Here is a 27,402-nt window from a genome sequence, read left to right as displayed (position 1 = left end):
ACCTTCATTTAAAAACTGCATTTTGTGTTCAATTATGTTATCTTTGACTAATAGTTAAATGTGTTTGATGATCAGAAACATTTTGTGTGACAAACATGCAAAAGAATAAGAAATCAGGAAGGGGGCAAATAGTTTTTCACACCACTGTACATAACTGGCAAGTTTTTAATCCATGTGAGGTTCGGTGTCTAAATTTACAGGGGAGAATTCTCCAAATCCCGCGAAAGTTCAAAGAGAGCCTGGAAATGTCCGAGGAGAAGGTTGACAGAGAGCCTGGAGATGTCCGAAGGGAAACGGGCGTCAGATAGAGAGTCGGTACTCGAGGAGATCGGAAGCGGTGCGGCATTCATTGGAGCAATCAATCAGGTGCAGCGTGTCAGACGTGAGGACTCATGGGTATACGTGAAGGCCCCTGCCGTGTGGTACTGGTTGGGAATGTTGTTAAGGCCCAGTGTCATAGCGACCAGGATCTGATACCATACATCATGCCCATTCAGTGGTTTGCTGTCAGCCAGAAATAGATCATAGAATAAGGGCAGCTGGAGTGAGGGGAGAAAAAGAAAGAGGATATGAGAAGGTAGAAAAGTGCGAAGGAAGAGCAGGGAAAGTGGTGAAAAGGTAGAACAGTGCGAAGGAAGCGCAGGGAAAGTGGAAAAAAGGTAGAACAGTGCGAAGGAAGCACAGGGAAAGTGTAGACAAGAGAGAATCAGTAACGGAACTAGGGGGAGCCCTGGTGCGCCCCCACCACCTTTGTTCATGCGAATTTACTTTGCGGCTCCAGCGCGCGGTGCGGGGCCTGGCCCAGTTGCACCTCCTGCTCCCCGGTAGTTACGCCACTGGAGAGAATCAGACAAAGGGAAGTGCCAGAGGAGTGTTACATAAATACATCCATTATGTACATTAAGATGTGATTAAATGTTGAGGTTTTGCAAAATGGGACACACTAGGTATCAGGCTGGGTAAACCACCTACATGTTTAAGGGCATACAACACCAGACCCGTCCATAATAGTATGCCAATAGAAATGCAGTTTATATTGTTGTACTTGTTAAATTAAAATAAAGGTTCATTAAGGGAGAGGAATGTTTGTCTCTTTAGCCTGAATCTCGACTGGTATATTTAAAGAATAGAGTACGTTAAGAAGGTGCACTGGGGTATGGACACGGAAAACCACCTCTATTGAGCGAGGGGTGTAGCATCATGTGGCCATTCCAAGAAATGTGCAGTTCAGACGCCAGCTTAAATATATTGCAATATATGGACAAACAATCCCTGTTTTGTGTAAAGGGTAAGGCATTTTTCAGGAGCAGTATGCAAAAAATGTCTCTGTCTTAAATATATTGATAATGGTTTGAGTGCAGAGGACTCTTGTATTTGTCAAGTGGGGTTTACCTTGACGTGGTATGGTGGCTTATCAACTTTATGATCATAAATTTGTAACTAAAAACCCCTGTTTTGTAAACACATGCACTTGCCAGTGGGGACATTAGCCAAAGCCCGGAGGACTGGGGGCGAGTGCTTATGCTGTAACCTTTGTTTAATTGAAGTGTGTTTATGCTATAGTCGCCATGTCCCAGATGGTGGCTATATGGGTTCTGTTAGGGGTTAAGGCCCACCCCAGGTTCCAGGGGGGGGCAGGGCGGGCTAGGGCGTTGTGGGTTTCCCTGTGGTTTTTACCACTTTAACTCCTACCCTTTTATGTATATATACAGCAGCAAGATATTGGCACAGTGTAAAATCGTCTTATTTAACTATGGCTAAGGTAAACTTGATTTTATGGAATATTAGAGGCTTAATGATAAAATTAAGAGGGCCTCTGATTCAATGCATTGAAACAATGGTACCCAGCAAAAGAAACCCATTTAACTGGATAGAAAGTCCTGGTACTAAAGAGGGCGAGGGTCTCTCAGTCGTACCATGCCACCTTTTCCACTCATGGGAGAGGGGTCTCTATCTTAATTAAAAAAGGCCTTCACTTTGCACTCCATCACATTCATGTGGATCACTATGGCAGATATCTTATTATGCACTGTACTGTTTACTCCTTTGAATTTATACTGGTTAACATGTATGTACCCCCTCCCTTCACAGTAGAACTGATGGCCACTGTAATGCAGAAAGTGGCAGCACTGGCAGCGGTGCCTCAGTGCTGGGTGGGTGATTTTAATAGTGGCATGATCCCTGTGTTGGATAGGCTTAATTCAACCGACACCAAGCCAACCAAATTAAAGGCCTGGGCGGATTCAATGGGTCTCCAGTATGTCTGGTGGGCCAGGCACCCGGGAACTCAAATTTTTTCTTGCCATTCTACTTCACACCAGACACTTTCAAGAATAGACATGGCCCTGACGTCCCCAGAGATGGCCACTAAAATTAGCCATATCCAATATGGAGTTAGGTCAATTTCTGATCATTCACCTATAATCACATTGCTATACAACCCTATATCTGTGCAGGAACCAGAAGGTGGAGGCTCAGCCCTCTGTGGTTGACCCAGAAAGAGGTGGCGGACAAGGGACAGGAGACAGCAGAGACATACTGGGACGAAAACCAGGGCTCTGCATCCCCTTTAGTGCTATGGGAAGCATTTAAGGCAGTATCGAGAGGTACCCTGATCCAATCTATAAATGCAGTGAGAAATAGGGCCAAACGTGAGGTTCAACAGACGACCTCAGACCTGGAAGAAGCGGAAATGGCATATATAGAGTCCCCCTCCCCTGAATTACATTACAATTTGATGCAGGCTCACACTAAACTGAAATGTAAAATGACAGCAGTTACCCAGAAAAAGTTACTATATGCCTCTCAGAGAGGATTTGGACAAGGTGATAAGTCTGGCAAGATGTTAGCCTATTTATCTGTATTTACTGCCCCACAGACGATCATACACAGAGTGCTATCTGCTACAGGGGATCGTTACAGATCCGTGTGAAATAGCAGATATATTTGCTGACTACTATACCAATCTATATCGCTCACAGGTGACTTACACCGATGCACAGCTAACAGATTTTTTACTAGATATTCCACTGCCCAGATTGCACCCCTCGCATGCAGCAATGCTTGATAGTCCCATTACAACAGAGGAAATCCGTGTAGTGAATGCATCAATGGCCCCAGCTAATGCCCACGGACCAGATGGGCTACCCATTGAGTGGTACCGAACGTTGGGGGGAACAAACACCAGGCACAATTTGTGAAATTTTAAATCAGGCCAATCAGGAAAGTAGACTCCCACCCTCCTTCGCTAATGCACTCATTGTCCTGATCCATAAAGAGGGGAAAGACCCAGCACAATGTGTTTCATACCGTCCCATCTCCCTTATAAATGTGGACGCCAAAATTCTGGCAAAGGTACTAGCGTTCAGGTTGCAACTGGTTATCACAAAGCTAATCCAGCCCGATCAAACAGGTTTTATGCCCAAAAGGTCCACAGTTGTTAATCTAAGAAGGCTCTATTACAATATGCAGGTTCCACATGACAATTTGGGATCCAGGGTGGTGGTCTCCTTGGATTCCGAAAAAGCGTTCGATTCAGTCAAATGGCCTTACTTATGGGCAGTAATGGAATCCTTTGTCTTTTGCAGGCAATTTATTAAATGGATTAGGCTGTTATATAGTAATCCCACAGCTCAAGTATTAGTGAATGACTTCATTACCCCATCCTTTCCTCTGGGTAGGGGGATGCGCCAGGGCTGCCACCTGTAGCCTCTCCTGTTTGCCCTAGCGATAAAGCCATTGGCTACTCAACTTCGCCTATCCTCCAACCTGACTGGTCTGAAATATGGCCGGATAGAGGAGATTATTTCACTTTATGCGGACGATGTCCTAATTTACTTGGCGGATCCCGGCCCCTCCTTGGCCGAAGTGTTAAACATTTTTGCCCAATTTACAATATACGCTGGTCTCCGCATTAACTGGACTAAATCCGTGATATTCCCTCTGGACCCAGCTTTAGACCCCCAGCTGGCAGCTGACTCGAGTCTCAAGTGGGTTACCACCTTTAAATATTTAGGAATCAATATCCATCTAGATCCCAACCAGTTTGTACCCCTGAATATAGTTCCCATTAACCAACAATTGACCATTGTGCTGCAGGCTTGGGGCAACCTTCCTTTAACATTCTGGGACAGAATTAATATTGTAAAGATGGTCTATTTACCTAAATATCTGTACCTATTTCATAACTCCCCGACAGTAATATCTAAACAAACCTGTAAAGCCATACAAGCTTTCGTAACTCCTTTTTTTATGGCATAATAAAGCTCCAAGAGACAGTCAAGTTAATGACTAAATATGCTAATGGAGGTTTGAGTTTACCCAATTTCTATGATTATTATATAGCTGGTCAAATTAGTTACATCAACTGGTGGCTGACACAGGATTTGAGTATTCAAAATGTACCTCTACAAGCCTGCCTAGTGGGATCTCTGCCCATTATTCATACATTCTTAGATGGTCAAAACTGGCTAAACTCCCTTACCAGATGTATGCATGTATGGCAACCCCTATAAGGAAAAAATCAAAATCATATTTTGTATAAATATGGTTCAGATGCACAGTACACACATGAAGTATTATTATGCTAACTACAAATGGGTGTTTCATCCAAATAATGCAGTTTTCTTCCACAAAGAAACATACAGACAGGATAACTCTATCCTGGTAAATCTCACCATAGAGCACGTGGGTAGCCATATCCAGCAAAGATCAGTGTTTTCATATGCAGGTATGGGATTTGTTCAGAATGCTCAGACCAGGTTCTGGATAGGAGATCATTCTGTAATTTGGATCTCTATACAAGTCTACTAAAAGATCATTTAAACATTAAGTAACCCAAACAGGATTGTTTTGCCTCCAATAAGTACTTATTATATCTTAGTTTTTAGGTATCAAGTACAAGGTACTGGGGCAAATTTACTAAAGGGCGAAGTGACGAAAATTCGCCAACATGTCGCCATTTTGTGACTTTGCCGATTTACTAATGGGTGCTGGCATAACTTCGCAAGTGAAGGAGATAGACTCTAGCGCTACTTCGCACTCGCCAGGTGAATTTTCGCTCGAATGGACGTAACTACGCAAATTCACTAAGATGCAGATTTTGCTGAACGTTACCTCCTGCGCCAGACTTGCCTTCACCACCTCAGACCAGGCGAAGTGCAATAGAGTATATAGGAATTCCTCAAAAAAAAGTTGAAAATTTTTCTAAGTCCCAAAAAACACTGGTGTTTTTTACTTTTTACAGGGTGATAGGCTGAAAAAGATCGTAAATTTTGTTTTGGGTTCCCTCCTTCCCCCCTATATTTCCTAACATATGGCACATAGGGGTATATTTATCAAAGAGTGAAGTTAATAGTGAAGTTCCGCCACTAGAGTGAAATTCCGCCACTCTCCATTCATTTCTATGGGATTTTTATAGGCGTATTTATCAAAGGGTGAACTTTCACTCTCACCCATTGATAAAAACGCCTTTCAAAATCCCATAGAAATTAATTGAGAGCTGCGGAATTTCACTCTAGTGGCGGAACTTCACTCTTTGATAAATTTACCCCATAAACTAGACTGTGGGCTCATGTGTAGGGCAATATAACACCTCTATTTTATTTTATTAAGGTTCCCTGGGCTTGTGTAGTGTAATATAGTTACTGCAACATATATGTCCATTGTACTTTAACTTCACGCCGTATACTAATTAGGCATCGCTAGCGTAACTTTGAACTGCTTATTGTATTATCACGAGCGCAACTTCGCAAGCGTTCTGAACCCTGGACGCAACTTCGGATCTTCGTGAATTAGCGTTGTCCTGGCGAATCTACGCCTGGCGAAGTGTTGCGATGTCAGCAAAGCCGTCACTGGCGCAATTTCGGAGGTAAGTAAATTTGCCCCACTGTCTTCTTATTACAGAGAAAAAGTAATCATTTAAACAAAATCTCAATTATTAGATTAAAATGGGCTCTATGGGAGATGACCTTTCTGTAATTTGGAACTTTTTAGATAATGGGTTTCTGGATAGCGGATCCCATACCTTGCTATGCTGAAAGCTGACTGCATACTAGACCTCAAGGACCAGCATGTGAGTGGACAACAACATTCCGTCCCTTGTGTATTCTGAGCTAGCTCACCGGCAGAATGTCATACCTATAGACAGCAACAAATTCACCATGAATGTGATAAGGACCTTAGACTGTAAGCTCCAATGTAACAGGCACTGCAAACTGCAGTGGAATATGTTTCTGCTATATCAAGAATCATAATAATCAAACATGTTTTTCATATATAAATGTCTCCAATACACAATATATACATGAAGGATTAACTTTTATAAATGTTATAAATTATTCCGCACTATGTCCATATGTTCTCAAAAATTAGGCACTCTATGCTTACAGAGATCATTTAGTTTGAGCAAGTCTCACAATGTCACCGAATGAGTGAAAGCAAAAAGCATATACTGTAGACAGAAGTTCATAATATAAAGTATACAGTTGCATCTTTTACCTTGCACACTTTCCCATTGAAACAGACCTGAGCATGGCACCTCTAAAAAAAACCCACTAGTGTTTATTGAAATTAGGAGTCCCTGGCTCCTGTTCATCTCTAGCAGTTAGACATTATTAGCAACAACTCTTCTCTGCAGGGTTTGAACTGGCCCCTTGCCCTGGAGCTCTGCTGGTCATTGTCCCTGTAGGGGTGGGTGGGGTAACAATAATATCAGGGACATTCAGATGACTGTCAGAATTGCCTGAAGGAATCTCCTCATTGTTGTTACAGAATGGCAGACCTGTGAAAAGGAACACAAACATGAATATCTCATTTTATTGTTCCATTTAGCTTTACTCATGGTCATTTGTGATAAGGTGTAGTGGAGAAACCCATCATATCAGCTATGCATATTCCTGCCTTAGACAGTGGATGAATGGGAGACTGGAATGTGAATAGGAGATGGCCTGAATGGAAAGAAAAGTAATTAAGTGTAACCATGACAGCAGGGTCAATGACCCTCATTTAAAGGAGAAAGAAAAGTTAAAACAAAGTAAGCCTTATCAGAAAAGTCCACCTAAATATACAAGTAAATCCTCAAAGTAATGCTGCTCTGAGTCCTCTGTCAAAAGAAACACTGCATTTCTTTTCTTCTATTGTGTACACATGGGCTTCTGTATCAGACTTCCTGCCTTCATCTTAAACCTCCTTGCCCTGGGCGTGAGCATTCTCAGTTTGCTCCTCTCCTCCCCCTCTCTTCTCTGCTGTAATCTGAGCCCAGAGCTATGAGTGAACTGGGAAAGAAGTGATGTCAAACCAAGCTAATACTGCAGCTGCTATCCTAAACAAACAGAGAGCTTCTAGAGCTTTTTACTTAGGTATGATAAAACATTCTACGGAATAAATCTAGCATTCTAGCTTGCACTATTGCAGCTAATCTATTGGCAATAAAATGCCTCAGTGGCTTTCCTTCTCCTTTAAGAGCTGAAGAGAGGCAGAAGAGGACGGCAAATAATTAAAAAACTATATAAAATAATAATGAAGACCATTTGAAGGGGTTTCTAAGAATATGCGCTTAGAGATGATAAATACTTAGGCTTAATTCCAACATAATCACACTGAAAGCATGTACACAGGTTAATTCTGAAGAGAGCTGTGGTTTTACATGGGAGGATGATTCTGCTCAATAAAAGCTTAAATGTAACAATATATCACAGTTGTTAAGATTAAGTGCTGTGTAGGTTGAAATGCATAAGGCTATTTGTAATTGATGTACTCTTATAATAAAAAAGGTTAGTATTCCTCTACAATTCATGCTCATGGGATTTGTTTGTGACTACTGATGTTTTTAGTACGTACTACCTTAAAGAGTTGAAGGGCTAGGGCATTAACCCATGATATACTGGGGATGTTTGGCTTATTCTAATATGACTTACCAAACATTTGTTTTATAGATGGGGTCAGTGACCCCCATTTGAAAGCTGGAAAGAGTCAGAAGATAAAGGCAAATCAATATAAAATGATAAAAAATAAATAACGCAGACTAATTGAAAAGTTGCTCAGAATTATGCATTCTATAACCTAGTTAAACAAAGTTAACTTAAAGGTGAACTCCCCCTTTAACACCACCCTATACAAGGTAGGGCACAAATGAGAGATATTAATAAACTGATGCAAATCTTTGTTTCTCTGGGAATGGGTACAAGGATTTGGGCCTGGTTGCAGGGATGACAACAAAAGGCAGGGACCTTAGAAAATCAAATTGCCATATGGCCTTAAAGCATAGAATGACATTTATGTAAGAAAATACACTGGGGGTCATTTACAAAGTTCACATATTTTTTCGCAAATAGTTGTATTGCCCATGTTTTTTCCTGAGCTTTAAAATATTGAACTGCTGTGCCCGTCTTTCCGTCTTTTGCGAATTCACATTGTGAAAAAATATTCACAAATGTAAAGACTGTAAAAACAAATCATGATTTAATCACACTTCATAGAATTTTTATGAAAACAAAGAAAAAGTATTGGTAATATTCATACTAAGCAGGTGAGAGCTGTATTAATGACCTCTGGGCAAAGAGTGCAAAAAGTTAATCAATCTTTGTATACAAATAGTGCTATATATTTAAAGTATATCTACATACATAAATAGGTATAAGGGCAATGTTAGTAAAATTAGTGACTACATTTGGGTAACAGATATGGAGCTACATACAGTAAATAGCTTATTACAGTCAGTGAATGTATCTAGTGGTGTAACTATAGAGGAAGCAGACCCCAAAGGGGGGACGGGGAACAAGAGGGGGTCTGGAACAAGGAATCGGCTTCTTCTATAGTTCTAAACAATTCCCCCCTCCCCAATTGCTCCCATACCTGTGAGCAGGGCCACCGTTAGAAATCACGGGGCCCCATGCAACTAAATTTTCGGGCCACCAAGCCCCACCCCAGATCCCGCCCACTCCACATCACAGTTAAAAGACCACACAGACAAGTTAAAAAAAATTGGGGCCCCAAAGAATATTTTTTTAAAAAAACATTGGCACCAGGGCCCCCCTTACCAGTTAAAAACAATTGGGGCCCCAAAGAATATTTTTTTAAAAAAACATTGGTGACAGGGGCCTATAGAGTATTAAAATAATACATTGGTGGCCAGGGGAATAACAAAAAAACACACATTGGTGTTCAGAGGAATTGAACTCATGGCTTCAGGACTTAAACTTCGCCTTCTTTCGTGACTTTGGGTCTTTTCGCCGCTTCGGGACTTCGGCTATTTTTGTGGCTTTGGGTTTTTTCGCTGCTTCGGGACTTCCGCATTTTGGCTGTTTGGGACTAAGTAAACAACTGTTTGCTACTGGCAACCGCACTTGTGCAAGCTATCACTTATCAGCCCATAAATGTGATCATGCAATTAGAGCATGAAAGTAGGACTTTTTGGGACCATGAATACTAATATAATTCCAACTTTCATCTTTTAGGAAAAACTGGCAGTTAACTTCTAAAAGGGGATGCAATACATTGGGTAGAAATGTGGTTAATGATACATGGGCAATCACTATGATAGTGGGTTTTCCGCTGGCACACAACCCCTTCCAAAGCAATCTAAAACTGGATAATGCAGCCTTTGTCATTGGAAAACAAACATTTCATAGAATGCATAATTGTTTTATTTTACATTAGGAACATATTGTGTTTTTGCATTCTTTCAAAGAAGATTTTTCAGTTAATATTTCATTTTTGGTAAGGAGGGCGGAGGATGGTGCAGGGCCTGGGGCCTGGCCCAGGCAACCTCTCCCCCCACCTACACACACAAACAAGCGCTCACATGTGCGCAAATGAGTACCCCCAAGTGTTACACCCTAGTCACGTGCCTCTCCAGCCTTGCCCTAGTTCTGGCCCTGGGATGGTGCACTGCTGGGGGCCAGGTGCAAATTATCCACTGGGAGTAGGGTGGCTACCTGGCCGGTATTTTACCGGCCTGGCCGGTAAAAATGATGGTTGATCCCAATGTTATTAATAGTTAAAAAAGATAAATATAAAGGATGGCCAGTATTTTTTTCCAGAAAAGGTGGCAACCCTAACTGGTAGCCACAGGTTTGGTTGCCACCCGGCCGTTATTTTACCAGCCTAACCAGTAAAAAAATTGCTTGATGCCAATGTTATTAATAGGGGAAAACCATAAAAATAAAGGAAGGCCAGTATTTTTTTCTAAAAATTGTAGCAACTCTGGCCATAGGGCTTTAGTTATGTTAATGCAAATGCCTGCTGGAGATCAAGGCTGGTGCAGAAAGCTCCATATATTGGTTCTAGTTAGTAAAACCATAACTGGTTCTAGTTGGCTTTACATTATCCTTTAAATGTCATCAATGTCTCTCATGTTCCACTGTATATTCACACAGGTACAATATATAGTAACTGAAATCTAGCACTTTAAATGTGATAATTACAGATCTCAGATTTAAATATCAGGTCAGTCTGAAATTTTGGAATACAGGTATCGATTATCCAGACTGTGCAGAACCTTTGCTTTTCCAGATATGGGGTATTTTCCATTATTTGGATCTCCGTACCTCAAGTCTACTAAAAAATCATTAAAACATTAAAGGGGACCTGTCACCCTAAGAAATAATTCCAAATTCTTTATTATCATGTTAGCTGAGCAAAATAAACTTTACTTACACTATATATATTATTTAAATTGTGTTTCCTTAGAATTACACTATCACAGCGAGCAGGCAGGAGCCATTTTGTGGACACTGTTATTAAGATAAATGTTGTATCACCCCAAAATCTTGTGTATGAATGGGGAACATAATGCCCATGCAAAGTGCTCTACATAATTATAGAGCCTGAGGAGGGAAGGGGGAAGGTGAGAATGCAGTGATATGTAGGAAGCACTGAATTGAAAGTGAAAGTAATTGACTGCCCGACAACATGCCTCAGGCATAGAGGTGGGGCATATAATATTTGATTGACAGCTCCAATATTTAAATACCAGGGTTTTTTTTAATAACATGTATGGATGTTTTAATGAAAAAAAGAATTTGTGTTTCATGTTTAATTTGCAAAGGTGCAGCTTTTTATGTGTAGGCGACAGGTCCACTTTAAATCTAACTGGAGAGTTTTGCCTCTAATAAGGGTTAATTATATTTTAGTTGAGATTCAGAAGGTACTGTTTTATTATTACAGAGAAAAAGGAAAAATTATTTTCAAATAAACTAGAATCATTAAATTAAAACGGTGTCTATAGGAAATTGCCTTCCCCAATTCGGAGCTTTCCGGATAACAGATCCGATACCTGTACAATGAAATTCATGACATAATTGGATTCCTGATTTGTGCTGTTTATTGGAAAGAGATCTAAGAAGATAAGCTTTAATATAAAAACTGCATAGCAGTGTACATGAGACAGAATTCTTGTAGAGAGTTAGTCAGAGAGTATCATAGAAACATTGTTTTGTCTTTGCTGCATTTCAATTTCTTACCTTTCAGACATGAGAATTTTAGTCCCATACTTTCATTCTGTCTGTGTGCAGAAAATCCTTGCCAGGCACCGCAGGCTCTATTCGAATGAAAAGTCGATCATGTCACGAGAAAACCTAGAATCACGGGAGAATAAAGTGAAGGCAGTGCCAGTGTATAAATGCGTCTGTCCAATTTACTGACTCTTAGTAGCTAAATATGTTGGGTTTCTGACGTACGTTACAGGATGCAGTAGCAGGTCAGTGCTCGAATGTGAAAGTATCTAACCACTGGATCTCAAGCTCAGAAAGTCACAATTCTATATAAAAAATTCATGTGCACATACAAGTGCAAATTCTGTAAATACCTTCTCAAATGCTAAGCTAGACACAGAAGCATACATAAGTGTGAGTGAATTTAACTAACATTACTAAATGATCGACATGTAAGCAACCATAGGAAACCTCAAACCACTGTGTGTATGTGTAGTCTAGCTTGGCTGGAGAGGCGTGGTACAAAACATGCAGCAAAGTGCACAAATTCTGCTTCCTGCGGCTATATAATTAATGTCGTCAGTTTTGGAAGATCTGTGTAAAGGTTTGGCAAAGGGCATTAAAAGAAAGTGCTTAAATACATGAAAACAAACTTTGTTCAACCTTTATAGAAAGCAAACTTAGTAATATTTTTATTTAATATTTGTCTCTCCACATTTAATCATACCTTTACATGTACAGTCAATATTGCAGTTACCCAGCCCTGAACCGGCAATCTATGGATTCTGACAAATGAGGGGCTGCTGTAAGATGCCATACACACATTATTTATTGGGATTTTGGTGGAATGTTTGGGCCTCTGTGTACTTGAAATGCCAGGGCCTAATTTAACACTTAGTTTGAACCTGCAGTAAGATTAGTGTTTTTAATTAAAATCTGTTTTACCCACTATTTCAATCCATATCAATCAGCTTCCAACTGTATTTCCCCTGTGATTAGGATACACCGTTAATACAAAACAATGGAAGAATCAGGTGCAAACTGTCTTTCCAGGTACTATGGTGTCAGGGGTGGGTGCGATCAGGCCCCCTTGGGGCGACGATCATAGTTCCGTTACTGCATGGTGTACCATTCAATGTTATGTGTAGGTTAGTTTTGTATGCAGGCACTTATGGGCCCATGCCAGCAGCTTCAAGGGACCATCTAGAGTAGACCACCCTATACAGAGAAATATATACTGAAGGGCAGTGTAGTTGCAGTGCTGAGGTCTTCTTGAGGCAACTTCGAAATAACTCCAGCAGATGTGTAGAGGAGGTTCCAATCAGTATATGTTAATAGATTGTATTGAGCATGTGCTGATCATGTAGAAGAGGAGGCAGCAAGAGGGGCACATCATCAGGTACATCGCTATGTGTTAATAGAGGACTATTTGTACTTTAAGTAAGTATATTTAAAGGAAAACTATACCCCCCGAACATTGTAGGTCTTTATAAAAAGATATTGCGTAAAACAGCTCATGTATAAATCCCTGCTTCATGTAAAAAAACCATTTTCATACTAATATACTTTTTTAGTAGTATGTGCCATTGGGTAATCCTAAATAGAATATTGCCATTTTAAAAAATAAAAGCCGCCCTCTGGGATCGTATGATTCAGGGTGCACACAAACAAACCACATGTTAGGTTTAAATCCTACGAATCGAATGATTCAAAGGATTTTAATCCAACGAATGATTTTCCTTCGATCAAAAAATGCTTATAAAGCTTATGCGGAAGGTCCCCATAGGCTAACATTGATGCTCGGTAGGTTTTAGTTGGCGAAGTAGGTGGTCGAAGTTTTTTTTAAAGAGACAATACTTCGACTATCGAATGCTCGAATAGTCGAACGATTTTTAGTTCGAATCATTCGTTTCGAAGTCCTAGTCGAAGGTCGAAGTAGCCAATTCGATGGTCGAAGTAGCCAAAAAAAACTTCGAAATTCTACGTTTTTTTCATTCGAATCCTTCACTCGAGCTTAGTAAATGTGCCCCTTAGAGTTACATTATTTCTGGTCAGGTGATCTCTGAGGCAGCACACAGACCATCACAAAATGGTGGTTCAAGGCAAGAGACGTAAAAGGGCAATATTTACTTACATATATATATATATATATAACAGTTTGGTAAGATTCTTTAATATGTCACTATTTGATATAAACGATCTGTTGCTTAAGTATTCACTTTGGGGGTAAAGTTTTCCTTTAAGTAACAGAATAAAATCTTTCTTAATATCTTGGAGCTTACATTACCCTCCTGAACTGCAACAAGTGGTACAATTTAAGAGGTGAGAGGGTGACTGTACTCCTTAAATAAAGCTCTCCCATACTTTGTTGGTGCCTTGTTTGTATGCAATCCATCAATGAGGTAGTTTGTCCTTTCCACTTAGTCTTGGGGGCAGATTTTTGAATCTATGCTCATTCTGGTTTAGGCAAACGACTGCAGAAACTGCAAGTGATTCCTTAACTCATTTCCTTTTAGCGGTTCCTTTGCCTTGCTGCCGAATGGGTTTTTAAAACAAAATTAAAAATATTATTTTCTTTCCCATGAGCAGTTTTTTTTTTTACAAAAATAAAAAGATTTCTGAAATAATTTGCCCAAACCTGGAGGGAACAAGACTAATGAATCTGTTCAGTAGAGCATTAAAAAGCTGGTTATACACTAAAAGATCTGCTCATCAAACAAGCAACTTTTCCCCAATATGCCCAACTTGAGGGCCCACCCTGTCAGGCAAGGACCCTAACACCCTGCATTTGCGTTAGGTTCTAAATATGCAATTTATTAAAGGGGAAATGTACCTTCAGTTGTAGTGTTGCTTTATCCAGATGATGATGAATTGTTGCCAGCTTCAAAATGGGCGCCGGCGTCAAAGTTGTGCTGTGGAGATGGCGAATTCGCGCCTAAAGAATAAATTCGCCCATCACTACAGATGATGGTGGACAGCAAATCCTAGCAAATTGCTGATATTCTCAACATAGTGGGAGCTGTATTAATCCCAGTTAACGCAAAAAGATCCTCTGATGAGAATTCTTTCTCTTTTTTAAACAAATAGTTACATAGTACATCAGGTTCAATACCTCCAAATGAAACCCAGAGCACATACCTGCACATACCTACACACACTTACACCAACCCCACAATACACTCACATAACAAAATATACCAATATCTATCTGGATTTGCTTTTGCTCTCTTTACATTGATTCACTGCTATCAGATGTGTAATAGTCACCACATGCATTAAACAGATTTTCTATCTTAGCCACTTGCTGTTAGTAGGGAAGAGGAGAAACCTTATTTAAAAACCTCAAATACTTTGTATAATTTTACTTAGTTAGAAGCAGTGTCAGACTGGGACACCAGGGGCCCACCCAAAAACCTTTCGACCAGGGGCTCACTCTAAGTATTATTTTCTTACTTTCCTTACTCAACCTCTATTCTCCTATTCTCTTTTCTTTACATACTATAATTTATTATTTCATCTATTTAGCCTCTTTATTCTCATAGAAACAGGGAATGACCATGAAATAGGCCAAATGTTTAGAAGCAGGAGGGCCCACTGACACCTGGGCCCATCGGGAGTTTTCCTGGTATCCCTGTGGGCCAGTCAGACACTGGTTAGAAGGTTGAATAAACCATTTTGGGGGTTGCAATTAAGACACACCATTGAGGGTGAGATTTAGGGCCTCTACATTCCTGGGCCCACAGCAACCACAGGGTCTGCTTCCTCTATAGGTACGCCCGATACTTCCCTTAGATAACTGTCTACTTAACACCTAATGCAATACACCAGTTCATTCAGTTTTAAGAAATTGCTGCAAATAACAGGGCCCATGGGGCAATACTTTTAAGGTTCCCCGAGCAGATTGCACAAAACACACACAAATTACTTGTGTCCAGTGAATTTGCTATTAATGTTGTTAGTGATACCATGCTCAAGAAGTTATGCTACTCACACATGCAACACGTAGATGCTATTTTTTTTGTTCATATAGGTGCAAGCTACAGTATTTACTAGGCACCTCAATGACACTGGAATTTGGAGTAAAAATACTGCATTATGGGTATAAAAGTGATTTATGTTGTTGTTGGGCACATTGCACCTTGCATTGCTGTATAAAGAAGCCCTATTATAATTATGAAAAATAATGTGCATTGTGTGAATCCATGCAGAGAAGTCATTGATAACATCAATGCACACAATTCTGTTATAATACAAACACAGAAGTACGGCTCCCTGCCTGAAAATGTTTTGACTGTCAACAGATCCAAGTAAGCCACACCTGACAGAACTGAGAGCATGAAGAAAACAACAGGGAAAGTACAGTATATTACTGAAATCCTTAAATGACTTATTGCAATGTTTGTAATGCTGCCTATATGGCATTCTCCAATTCAATGTATTAATTTACTGTAATGATTTTTCTTTGGTGCAATGATACATTTAGATATGGGATAGTAGCTGATTTGATTCTTCACTTTTTTGCCATGATGAAACGTACAAATGCCCTACCTGTTTGTAGTGGGTTAAATTATAATTTGGGAGCTTCGCTCAAAAACTTTTAATTGTCAGTTATAGACATTGGCAGTGTATTATATGGGTGTGTCGGCTGTGAACGATGAAATCAGTATTGTATAGACATGTAGTATCCTAGTTACATTATGTAACCAAACTGATGCATATTCTAGTGCATATAAAATTACTCAACACTTTCCACCAGTGACAAGCAATTTCTATGGTGCCCTTTTTGGCCTCGCCACAAATCTGGGGCTGGGTTTAGATGCCCATGTCTTATTGCCAAAGTTTTGGGGGCCTACAAAGATTTGCTGTGGGGCCCAGTAACTTTGTTTTCACTGGCAGACAACTTTTTATTTTTTTCTATAGCCCCTTTAAGATTTGGATCTAATTTAAAGGAACAATACAGATTTGTATTCAGCATTAATCTAATAAATGCGGATTGTGTTTACATGTATTTTGCTTATTCTTTAGTATTAATAAAATGCGTTATTTGTTGAATTAAATGAACAGTAACATCAAAAATTAAAGTGTGTTAAAGTAATAAGAATATACAGTAATGTACTGTTGTGCTGCATTGGTTTGCTTCAGAAACTCTACAATAGTTTATATAAACAAGCTGCTGTGTAGCCATGGAGCAGCCATTCAAAGCTGAAAAGGAGAAAAAGCACAGGATACACAGCAGATAACACATAAGCTCTGTAGTACAATGGGATTCTTCAGAACTTACGGTCTCTGTTATCTACTGTGTAACCTGCACTCGAATGGCTGACCCCATGGCTACACAGCAGCTTGTTTATATAAATTATAGTTGTGTTTCTGAAGCAAACATACCAATTTCACCAGTGCAGGGCAACAGTACATTATATTGTCATTCCTTTATAGTACTTTCATGTTTTGTTGTTACTGTTCCTTCAAACTTGCCTTCTTGGTTCTTTAGAGCAGGGGTCTCCAACCTTTTTTACCCGTGAGCCACATTCAGATGTAAAAAGAGTTGAGGAGCAACACAAGCATGAACAAGTCCCAGCGGTGCCAAAAAAGGGCTGAAATTGGTAGCCACAATGTGGGCTGGCAGCCTACAGGAGGCTCTGTTTGGCAGTTCATCTGGATTTTATGCAACTTATATTTGCTTTCAAGCCAAGAATTAAAAAATAAATATCTCCTTTGAGGCCACTGGGAGCAACATCCAAGGGGTCAGAAAGCAACATGTTGCTCATGAGCCACTGGTTAGGTATCACTGCTTTAGGGCAATTGTAGGAAGAGGATATGTATTTTGTAAATTCTTCCTTCCTAATTAAGCTTTTGTATAATGAATTCGGACTGATAATGAGTGAGGCCATTGTACAGAGAACATAATCTCTTTTTAAACTCTACTCAATTCCACAGGAAGGGCAAGCATGAACATAACTGTAGGAACCAAACCATGATCCCTGTGCTTGTTGTGTGTTTCCTCCAGATAGAGAAGAATTGATATATCTGTCATGCACTAAGGAATATGTCAGTGCAGTATAATTGAAGGATACCAATGATCCATTTCAACGTTTTAGAAATAGAAACAACAACTTTTGCAACCATATGTAGAATGCAAACCCTATGCATGTGGCTCACATTTTTCCTATAAGTTGTTAATCACATATGAACAATGTGAATTTCCCTCGGCTTCTTAACAAGTCCAGGGAATGCAATCATGTTCCACTTCTATGAGTCATTTTCATATTCTTCATTGTCCTGAGCCAGTATATGACATCGTTTTCCAGCCATGTCTATACATGTACATAAAAAGGACCTGGGTTCAGTCGAAAATATGCCACACAGACCAACTTTGGATCTTTCCACTGTAGTAACAATGAAAGGGAAATACTCAAGGCCTGCACTTAGTAGCAGAGGCCTTCGTATCATTTTGTTCTTTGTGCAAACTTTGATTTTGCTCTCAGCAAGTGATTACTGGCTGTACGTGGTATGGAACTTGTTATCCTACACTGGCACATGAGGTATTCCAGGTGCTTAACTTATAAGGTTGTGACAATTTTAAGTAAGCTGCTTTATCGTCTGCCACTATAAGATAAACCAGATGTATTTCTAGGAGAGCAATGTGGGATAAAAACCTTTCTGATAATATTATTGCAATAATAAATAAAAACAATTTTCCTGCAATCTGTTGATTATACCGTACAACTATGGGAGGCAACATGAAATTTCATAATGTTTGCAACTTTTTTGAACCATTGTATAAATGGCCTGAACTGCTTTCTTATTAAGCTTTGCTTGTTGAATTATGCATTTGGCATAATAAACACTCAAGGAAGAGAGTGAATTAGACATGAATATTGTTCTTCGTCTCATCAGAGCAGTGATTACTGTACTTATATTGGGACAACTGCAGAGTCAGCATAACTGATCATTTATTTGGGTCTTTTCTTCGGGATGTAGAAGAAGCTCTACTTAAGCTACACTATTATATGCAAAGTGTAAATTGTAAACAAACTGGAAAACAAAACATAAAAAAATGCAAGTGTTAGATACTCTCTTTTCTAAGTTAAAGATGCATATTTATTATGCTTCGTTAAAAACGGGGATAATACACCACACATCGCCAGGCTCTGCCATGTAAAAAACAGTGTAAAAAATTACATACATTTTTTACGTGGTTTTTTTTAGAGTGAATTCCACCAGAAGCAATGCAAGAAATATAGCATTGTTTATTTGGCCAGTCCAGCTATCTACTGCCTTGGATAATAAAGCTTTTGTAATAAATAAAGTTGCAATCTTACCAGTGATCTTGAGACCTAGGGGCCGATTCACTAACTTCGAGTGAAGGATTCGAAGTAAAAAAACTTCGAAATTCAAAGTGTTTTTTGGGATACTTCGACCATCGAATGGGCTACTTCGACCTTCGACTACGACTTCGACTTCGAATCGAAGGATTCGAACTAAAAATCATTCGACTATTCGAATATTCGATAGTCGAAGTACTGTCTCTTTAAGAAAAACCTTTGACCCCATAGTTCGCCATCTAAAAACTACAAAAGTCAATGTTAGCCTATGGGGAAGGTCCCCATAGGCTTTCCTAAGTTTTTTTGGTCGAAGGCTAATCCTTTGATCGTTGGATTAAAATCCTTCGAACCGTTCGATCGAAGGATTATTCCTTCGATCGAACGATCGAACTATTTGCGCTAAAATCCTTCAACTTTGATAATTAATTAACCCTCGATATTCGACCCTTGGTGAATCGGCCCCCTAATCTCCAGATTAAGTTTTAAAAGTATCTTTTAGCTTGTAAATTCTAAAGACCAGTCTGCATAATCAGTATATGCAGATACTTGCTATAATAGTTTCCTGTGCTGTTCCTGATTTTTCCTTGAAATTTTCAAAGTATTTTAGATACATAGCAAAAGCTGAGAAAATCCAGAGAGGTTTTACTGGTTACCCTCCATATGCTTTTATATCCTGAACATCTACTAAATTCTCACTTAACAGAAGCCTTTAATATTTAAGGAAATCCATGCTCAATAGGAGGCAATGATGAGTCCTTGGAATTCACCTGGAAAGGCAGCAACAGGAGACTGCCAAGGACCCTGCCAAGTAAACACTGGAACATCTGTTCATTGCATAGGGCAGCAAACATGTACAGCAAAAGGGTTAAGCCCATGGGGGGGATGCACTGATTTTGATTGATTTTTTGAATGTGGTTATGGCTGGGTGTAATGGGGTTTGTGCTGCGCCAAAGCTCTAACTATGTTGCTACCTCTTAAACCCGACACTACTAGCTCAATGGATCAGACTATTCTGCTCACATGCCACACACTTAAGATGGCCATAGACGCACCATTAATATCACATGAAATATGGATATTCATATGGATATTCAGTGCATGTATGGTGGGAGAGAAGCCGACCGATATCAGAAGAAGACTTGGATATCGGTCGGCTCGTCTATGCACCCGAGCATCAGCCATTGCATTGCTGAATCATCAGATACAGCTGATGATTCAGCTCTACACGTGTGTATTAAAACAAACAATCTTTCTTGGAAAGATCTTTTCCAGGAAAGATTGTAATTGTACCATCTATGGCCACCTTTACTTCCACTGCACTCTTTACTCTTCTTCACAATACAGAGCCACTTTTTGCACAATGCTTAGTACAGCCATGCCTTTGTCATTAACCAAGCAGGGTTTAAAGTGGGTGTGGTTTTGGGTGAATTGGGGGCATGTCTGGGTGTAAGTGGGCGTAGCAGGGGCTGATCTAATTTGTGATCTAAAATGTTCCAGTCATCAAGTGCTGGGTTAACTCGTAACACAATGGAAACAATAGAAAGAGTCACAATCTTAAAAAGGTTCTAATTCCTATTTTATAATACATGCAGCTGATACTTCCTGTGGCAGGCCCATCACAACTCCCTTTTTTTAATATTAAAACAGCTCTCCCATACCACAATTTTGAACAGAAACAATGTTGCCAATTATAATAATAATAATTATTATATAGTGAATAAAGTACCCCCTCTTGTAAATTCTAAGGATATTATAAGTTACCGAGGATTTTCATGACCATATAAAAGCACGAGGCCCACGGCTTGAGTTTTGTGACAGAAATGACATCACTACTCAACGTTTATAATTGATGACATCACTACTCACCGTTTATAACTGATGACATCAGTACTCACCGTTTATAAGGATATTATTTACAAGGTATTCATGGCTTTTGTGTATTATAATAAGATATTTTCATTCTAGACACATTATACAAGTGTTGGTTAATATGAGAAGCTGTGGATGGAGTACAAAATAAAATGGCACTGAGCAATCTTGTAGCAGAAGTGTGCAAACCCCTGATGCAGTCAGTAAAGCAGCACTGGGAGAAATAAACATTTGTTTTAATTCTCTAAAGGAAAGACGTGCTGCATGCAATATTTCTGTAGTTATACATGCCAAAATGTTTCTTAAAGATCTGGCAGCTTACCTTTCCCTTTACTTGTGTGCGTCTGAAGCTTGTTTCCCACTGTAGTCCTGTGCTGCTCTTCACTTTACTGTGTCAGCAGTCACACACTTGCTCTCTCTGAGTCTCGCTGGATCTCACAGACACTTCCTTTATGCCAAACAGCAGTCGCATAATCACAGATGAGGCAAAGAGATTGAAATTGAAATAATTTTTCTTCCTGCTCAACTAGAAAGAGTGAATTGGAATCCGTTCCTGGTACTGCCTTACTGATTTAGACATTAATCATGCATTGCATTAAGGCATACTTGGCAAGGGTGAATTTCAATTAGGAAATTGAACTTTTAAAGGAACACAAATCTAAAAAACACCAACTACTGTTACTCTGAATAACGCAATGTTTACATATAGCTTGTGTAGAAGTTCCCACATCCTGAATAAGGATATTAGCCTTTGTGCAGAGTGATTTACTGGTTAGCTTTTCTTACACAGAAATATACAGACGTATACAGGTTTGGGATCCCTTATGTGAAAAACCATTAGACAGAATGCTCTGAATCACGTGAAGGCCACCTCCCATCGAGTCCATGAACCATGAATGCATATCCATATCAGTGGCAAATCAATTCCTATTGGGTTTATTTAATGTTTAAATGATATTTAGCAAATTACATAAAGATCCCTTATCCAGAAAACCCCAGGTCTTAAACATAGCACATAATAGTTTCTATATTTGTATTATATACAGTATACCCAGCACTTCTTACTCACACCACCCAACTGTCTGTGGACAGTCCTGATTTTGACAGCTCAGCCTATGGCATTGGATTTATTAAAAAGGCCAGAGTTTCTCTTTGATCTCCTGCACTGACGACAGAAAAAGATACAAAGTTTCATAAACTAAATTAAAATAAGAGGCTTTTTGGCAAAGAGGCTGCACTACTAAGAACCTGCACTTAGATACATTTGTATCAATTTAAGATAAGCAAAGATACAATTGTAACTATTTAATATAAGCAGGTCTATTGGAATAACTGAGACTAATGGTGAATCAGATTCAAATCAGTGGAGCAGGTGCACTGAACAGATCTGCTTCTCTCAGCCTGCAAAAATATGGCCGGAATTTCGGCGAATTTAGTTTTACACAGCATAATAAATATGCCCCTGTTAAGATAAATTATAGGGGCCAAAGTCTGAATCAGGGACAATTTTATTCCTGTTAAAATTTATTTTACATTGTATTCTCCTGTATTCTGATATTATTATTTTTGTGCAGATATAATAATCAACCTAATTGACCTTCAGTTGGAGCAGTCTACCGGTACCGAACAACTGCGCATGCACCAAAAGTCACCGAAATTGCACCAGAAGAAGACCCGAAGATTACTGAAGAAGAAGATGGCTGCCGTGAACTCTGATGCCCTGAATCTGCACCGAGGGATAAGTAAAACGTTATGGGCATTTAACCGGGGTAGCAGCTAGTCTTGGGGGGGGGGGAGTGGGATCTATGTAGGCTAGGAGAGGTTGGGTTTTTTTTAATAAGGGGTTGAATTCTCCTTTAAAGTTAAAGCAATCTAGTAATTATTCTTTTTTTTTCTGTTGATATGGAGGATTGACAGGGGCAAATGAAAAATATTTATGAAAAAAACAAAATAGACGTCCGTTCAATACCATCCAGTCATGGAACATTTTTTACTTTGATTTTTGCATTAACAGCTCGATTGTGTAGAAAAAAAAGCAAAGCAAATTGCATCACTTACAGTGATTTTTTCAATATTTGTAATTCAAATTTTGAAGCTGTTTAGGTTGCCAAATACTGTATTGTGTACTGATGCTGCCACTCTTACAATTTTGAAGCTACATTCACCAAACAAAAATACAAACACAATCATGGGTTCATCTCAAATGAAACAACATTTTTTGGACAACGCAAAGTGGCATGAGCCAAAAACAGCTAATCAAATGTCATTGTGAAAAGAAATTCCTTAGTGTCAGTATCACTTTAACTTTCAATGGAGGATTTGAACCTGCTACAATTCTCACAGTCTCCCCAAACTCTTCACGGTTGGCCATGGTCCCCAATCTCTTCATGGTTGATCCCTGGTGGACTGCAGGTCAAGGTTAGAGAAAGTAGGTGGAGCCACCAACAGCCAATCTGATTTTACCTATTGACTTTCCAAAGGGAAATTAAACCTGCTGCCATTCTCACGACAGGGTCCCCAAACTCTTCGCAGTTGGTCGGGACTGTAGTTTTAGGTTTGAAAAAGGGGCAGAGCTACCAACAGCCAATAAGATTTCACCTTTTTATTTGGTTTCAATTGAAAATGCTCTTATTCTCATACTATTTACAGCAGGGTCCCCAAACTTTGCAGATTTTATCTGGGTGACAATAGCTCACGGATTGGGGAAAGTGGACGAAGCCACCAACAGCCAATCAGATTTATCCAATTAATTTTAATGGGTAAATTTAAACTGCTGCCATTTTAACAAGTTTAATGCCAGTGTCCCCAAATGTTGCAGAGTTCTATATAATAATTCAAGACAATTCCAGATTTATCTAATTGATTTTAATATGGATATTTAAACTGCTGCCATTCTCACATGTTTAGAAGGTTATAAAAACTGGGTGGAGCCAACAGCAGCCCTTAGATTTCATTCATGACTTCACATGTTTTACAAACCAACATGCTTTGTTACAAAACTTCCCTTTCTAGTTTTAATTGCGAGCACTGAATAGTTCTCACGCCCCACCTTGACAATTTACGCATGCAAATGCATGATTGGATGAAATGTTACTGAAATTGTAGGAATTTCTGTTGTAAATGAGCTCTATAAACTCCGCAACTGTAATATAATGCAAGGATCACAATATGATCTCTTCATTGTCAAGTTCATCAAGTTCAAGTCCCACCTCGACAACTTTTACTTAGCAAAGATTTGCATTTATTAAAGCTTTTGCACTTAATAAATCTTGGATATTTAGGAAATATAGATTCATGGAAAAAATGAAATTAGAATATTATGAAATGGGCCCCTTATTGTTATTACTACTTTCTATTACTCGTCTATTTATCTATCTATTTAGGCCCTCTCCTATTTAGTTAACATCAACGTTTTTCAAGTGGCAGTTCAATAAAGTTGTGCAATTCAAATTGAAACTCGTATGTTTCAGGGGTTATTTACTATTGCTTAAACAAATATGGAGAACTAGACGACCGCCGAAACATAGCACCTAAGACTTAAAAACATAAACTTGTTTTTATGAAAAGAAAGTATGTACTGCTCCTACAGATTTGGAATGTATATTTTGTCTATACTGAAACCCCAATCTGTGTAACCATAGTTCTGTAACCTATTACCATTGCTGTATAAAAACACTGTATATCCAATAAAAACAATACTGAATTTTAAAAAATTCTTTAAGTAATTTTTTTATTTGGATGGCTGTTTCTAAAAAATATATATGTGCAATCTACTGTATGTGCCCATCCACTGTGGTACTACACCAGAGTTAATGGCAAACACAAACAGCCATATTTCCCCCTAGGCAGATGCATCCTCGGCCTACTAGTTCCAATCTGGCTGAATGTAGGAGAAACTAAGAAACTGCCTTGGCTACTATGTAGGAAAACCCCAGTTATAGATAAGTTGTTACAATCATTTTCAACTTAAATCAAATCTCACATACAACGGATTGTACCCTGGTGAAAAATTCAGTGATTAGTTCTGTGGCTTGAAACTTGCCGCAGCACCTGCAACTTCCAGTACCTGATGCAGGACCATTGCCACTATGAATGAGTATAACTGGAAATATTTTCAGATTTAATCCCCTTTAATTAATAATAACTATCGGTTGTCTACAATATTTTAGACAATACAGTTTATCTGACTTAAAACAATCATAGTTTATTTTGTCTTGGTGCATTAACCATTTCATATTTACCTTGTGTGTGCCTGCTCAGCTCCTGCCCTCCTGTACGTATAACTCAGGACACTGTTTATTGGAACCTACAGTGCTTAGTTAACATTTAACAGCCCTGAAGGTCTTAGTGGGAGTTAACTGTTTAACCCGTGCGCTAATATGTCATTTTTCAGAGGGTAACACAAAATAAACAGGATTTGTTGGTAACAGATGAGAGAAAATGTGGTGCAAGCTGAGCCCATGGCCTGGAGGGTAAACATGATAAAGAATACTGTATGTACCAACATCGCTAAGCACTAAGTGAATGGCAAACGGTTGCTTATGGGAGTGGGACCTTATTATTCCTAAAAAAGGAGATCAATTATAGACAGTTGAGTCATGGGAATCTGCAGTGTTTCAGTATGAAGTGGGAATTAGCAATGTACCTTTATATGGTGTTATTTCTCTGTACTTCTGAACCCTGCAGTCATCTTCTAGGATGTGATGCAGATACTCACCGTAAGGGAGAAGTTCGCCAACAATCATTTTTTACAAATAATGACTTTCTGCACTGTTACAGTAGATCAGCCGCTACTGAGCATGCTCCTGAGCTTTACTAAAATCTTTTATAGAGCAACCATTACAATTGATACAGTAGCGTTCAGGTGCTGCTTAGTATGTATGTATTTGTTACTGTTTAGCAGATGGGCACTCTTGCGCAGATCATACATAAAAGGAAAGAGAAAGCAACAAATTCATTTTAATATTTATAGGGAACTTATACCCACCCAACAAACCTAATATTATTTATATTTAAGATATTAACACTGCTAATATCATGAATGTGTACAAGGACTGCTCTTCTGTTTGGATGGAGCAGGACAGAACGCCAGAGGCTTAACAAGAAGCATCTCCTGTGCATGAAGCATAAACTGCAAAAGTAGTCAGAAAGGCACTCAGTCCAATATCACATCAGGTATTATCTCCCCTTTAAATTTAAGAAAAATGGAAACAAATAATAACAAATAATAGAATAGAATAATAGAAACTCCATAGGGACTGTACCCCTATCATGAGCTCTACCTTGTGGGGGTGGGGGTAAGAAAGGGAATCAGGTGATAAGAACAGGTGGATGTATCTCAAGAGAATCTCAAGAGAGCCCTGATTATGCTTTATTATCTGGCTCAACACAGTTCAATATAACACAAATTTTTTCTATTGTTGTGGAACAATAGTTAACTTTGCACCTGGCTGAGCTATAATGTGACACTTAAACTCAACTAAAGTAACTCAAATATGATTACAATGCTCCAATAGGAGCTGAAAAGCTTGGACGCGACCCATGGCAAATAGCAAACTTCCAAACTGCTATGCAAGACCTGTAGCAAGGTATTATCTCAGAACCATGTTGGTGTAATTTCAAATGAGGGGCCTTTGGTCTTAATAGCGAGAGAAACCTATCTTATTAGATGATCCGTTGAGTATATTAGTAATGTCCCTGTGACTCAACCTAGTCATAATTTAAACAATTTGGCCTTTGTACTCCCTTAGAGGCCATGAAAAAGTGCAAAAGCAAATAAATAAATAAAAAGGGTGACTCTTCTGTTCCTGTTTGCGAAATTCCAAAACTTTCAGTTCAAAAATAAATATATTATAAGACCCTTTTTGCTTTGATTACATTTTGGATTTTCTTTATGATGGAATGAAAACAAGCTAGTGTGCATTATTCATACAGTGACAAATGAATGATGCATTATGCAAATTGTATACAAAAATGAAAGTGGTTAATCAATAGCAGTCAGTGGAGAAACTGTGCTTCAGTCCATTTACAATGCTTTGGCAAGTTATGAACAAAAGGTTTGTAGCATTACTTATAAACGGTATTGATCAATCATTCTCTTCACTGGGCTCATGAAATAACCTTCTTGGCATCAGACACTGCTCCAGTGAGAGCACCAGGAAGAATGAAGTTCTCTCCATGAAAGGAACAGTAACACCGAAAAATGAAAGTGTTTTAAAGTAATGACAATATCCTGTAATGTTGCCCTGCACTGGTAAAACTGCTGTGTTTGCTTCAGAAACACTACTATAGTTCATATAAACAAGCTGCTGTGTAGCAATGACGGAAATTGAAAAAAGGCTAAATGGCACAGGTTAAATAGTGGATAACAGATAACATTATGTTGCACAGAGCTCTGCTATCTGCTGTGTAACCTGAGTCTTTTCTCCTTTGAATGGCTGCCCCCATGGCTACACAGCAGCTTATTTATATAAACAACAGTAGTGTTTCTGAAACAAACACAGCAGTTTTACTAGTGCAGGGCAACACTGCATTATATTTTTATTACTTTAAAACAATTAAATTTTTTGATGTTACTGGTGCTTAAAGGAGAAATGTGTTTATTCCATGGGGGAGTATAACAACTCCAGTACTTGCTTAAAATAATAAATAATGCCTCTCTATATGATTTTATCTTGCCATTAATTATACAGTTTCCCAACATTATTTTATAAGTCATTACATCTACATAGTTTCTGTGCATAAGGATCCTACTTGCCACATGCTTGACTGTAAAA

At 39.0% G+C, this 27,402-nt stretch overlaps 1 long non-coding RNA gene across 4 annotated transcripts; it reads right to left on the bottom strand.

Moving 5' to 3' along the window:
- Positions 1–93: 93 nt before the first annotated feature.
- On the bottom strand, positions 94–24,936 carry LOC121393254. Of its 4 annotated transcripts, none has more exons than XR_005960903.1 (6): positions 24,868–24,936; positions 20,949–21,152; positions 14,266–14,367; positions 11,463–11,576; positions 6,026–6,781; positions 94–539 (listed from the first exon to the last, which is right to left on the bottom strand). It is a non-coding gene; the product is annotated as an uncharacterized LOC121393254 (long non-coding RNA). The 4 variants fall into 4 exon arrangements; XR_005960904.1 differs by having other exon boundaries at positions 6,499–6,781; positions 24,868–24,933; XR_005960905.1 differs by lacking the exon at positions 94–539 and having other exon boundaries at positions 6,302–6,781; positions 20,949–21,074; positions 24,868–24,900.
- Positions 24,937–27,402: the final 2,466 nt, after the last annotated feature.

This window comes from Xenopus laevis, chromosome 4S (assembly GCF_017654675.1).
Source record: "Xenopus laevis strain J_2021 chromosome 4S, Xenopus_laevis_v10.1, whole genome shotgun sequence".
NCBI classification, from domain to species: domain Eukaryota; kingdom Metazoa; phylum Chordata; class Amphibia; order Anura; family Pipidae; genus Xenopus; species Xenopus laevis.
Note: the sequence above shows the minus strand (reverse complement) of the source record. Positions and strands in the feature narration are given on the sequence as shown.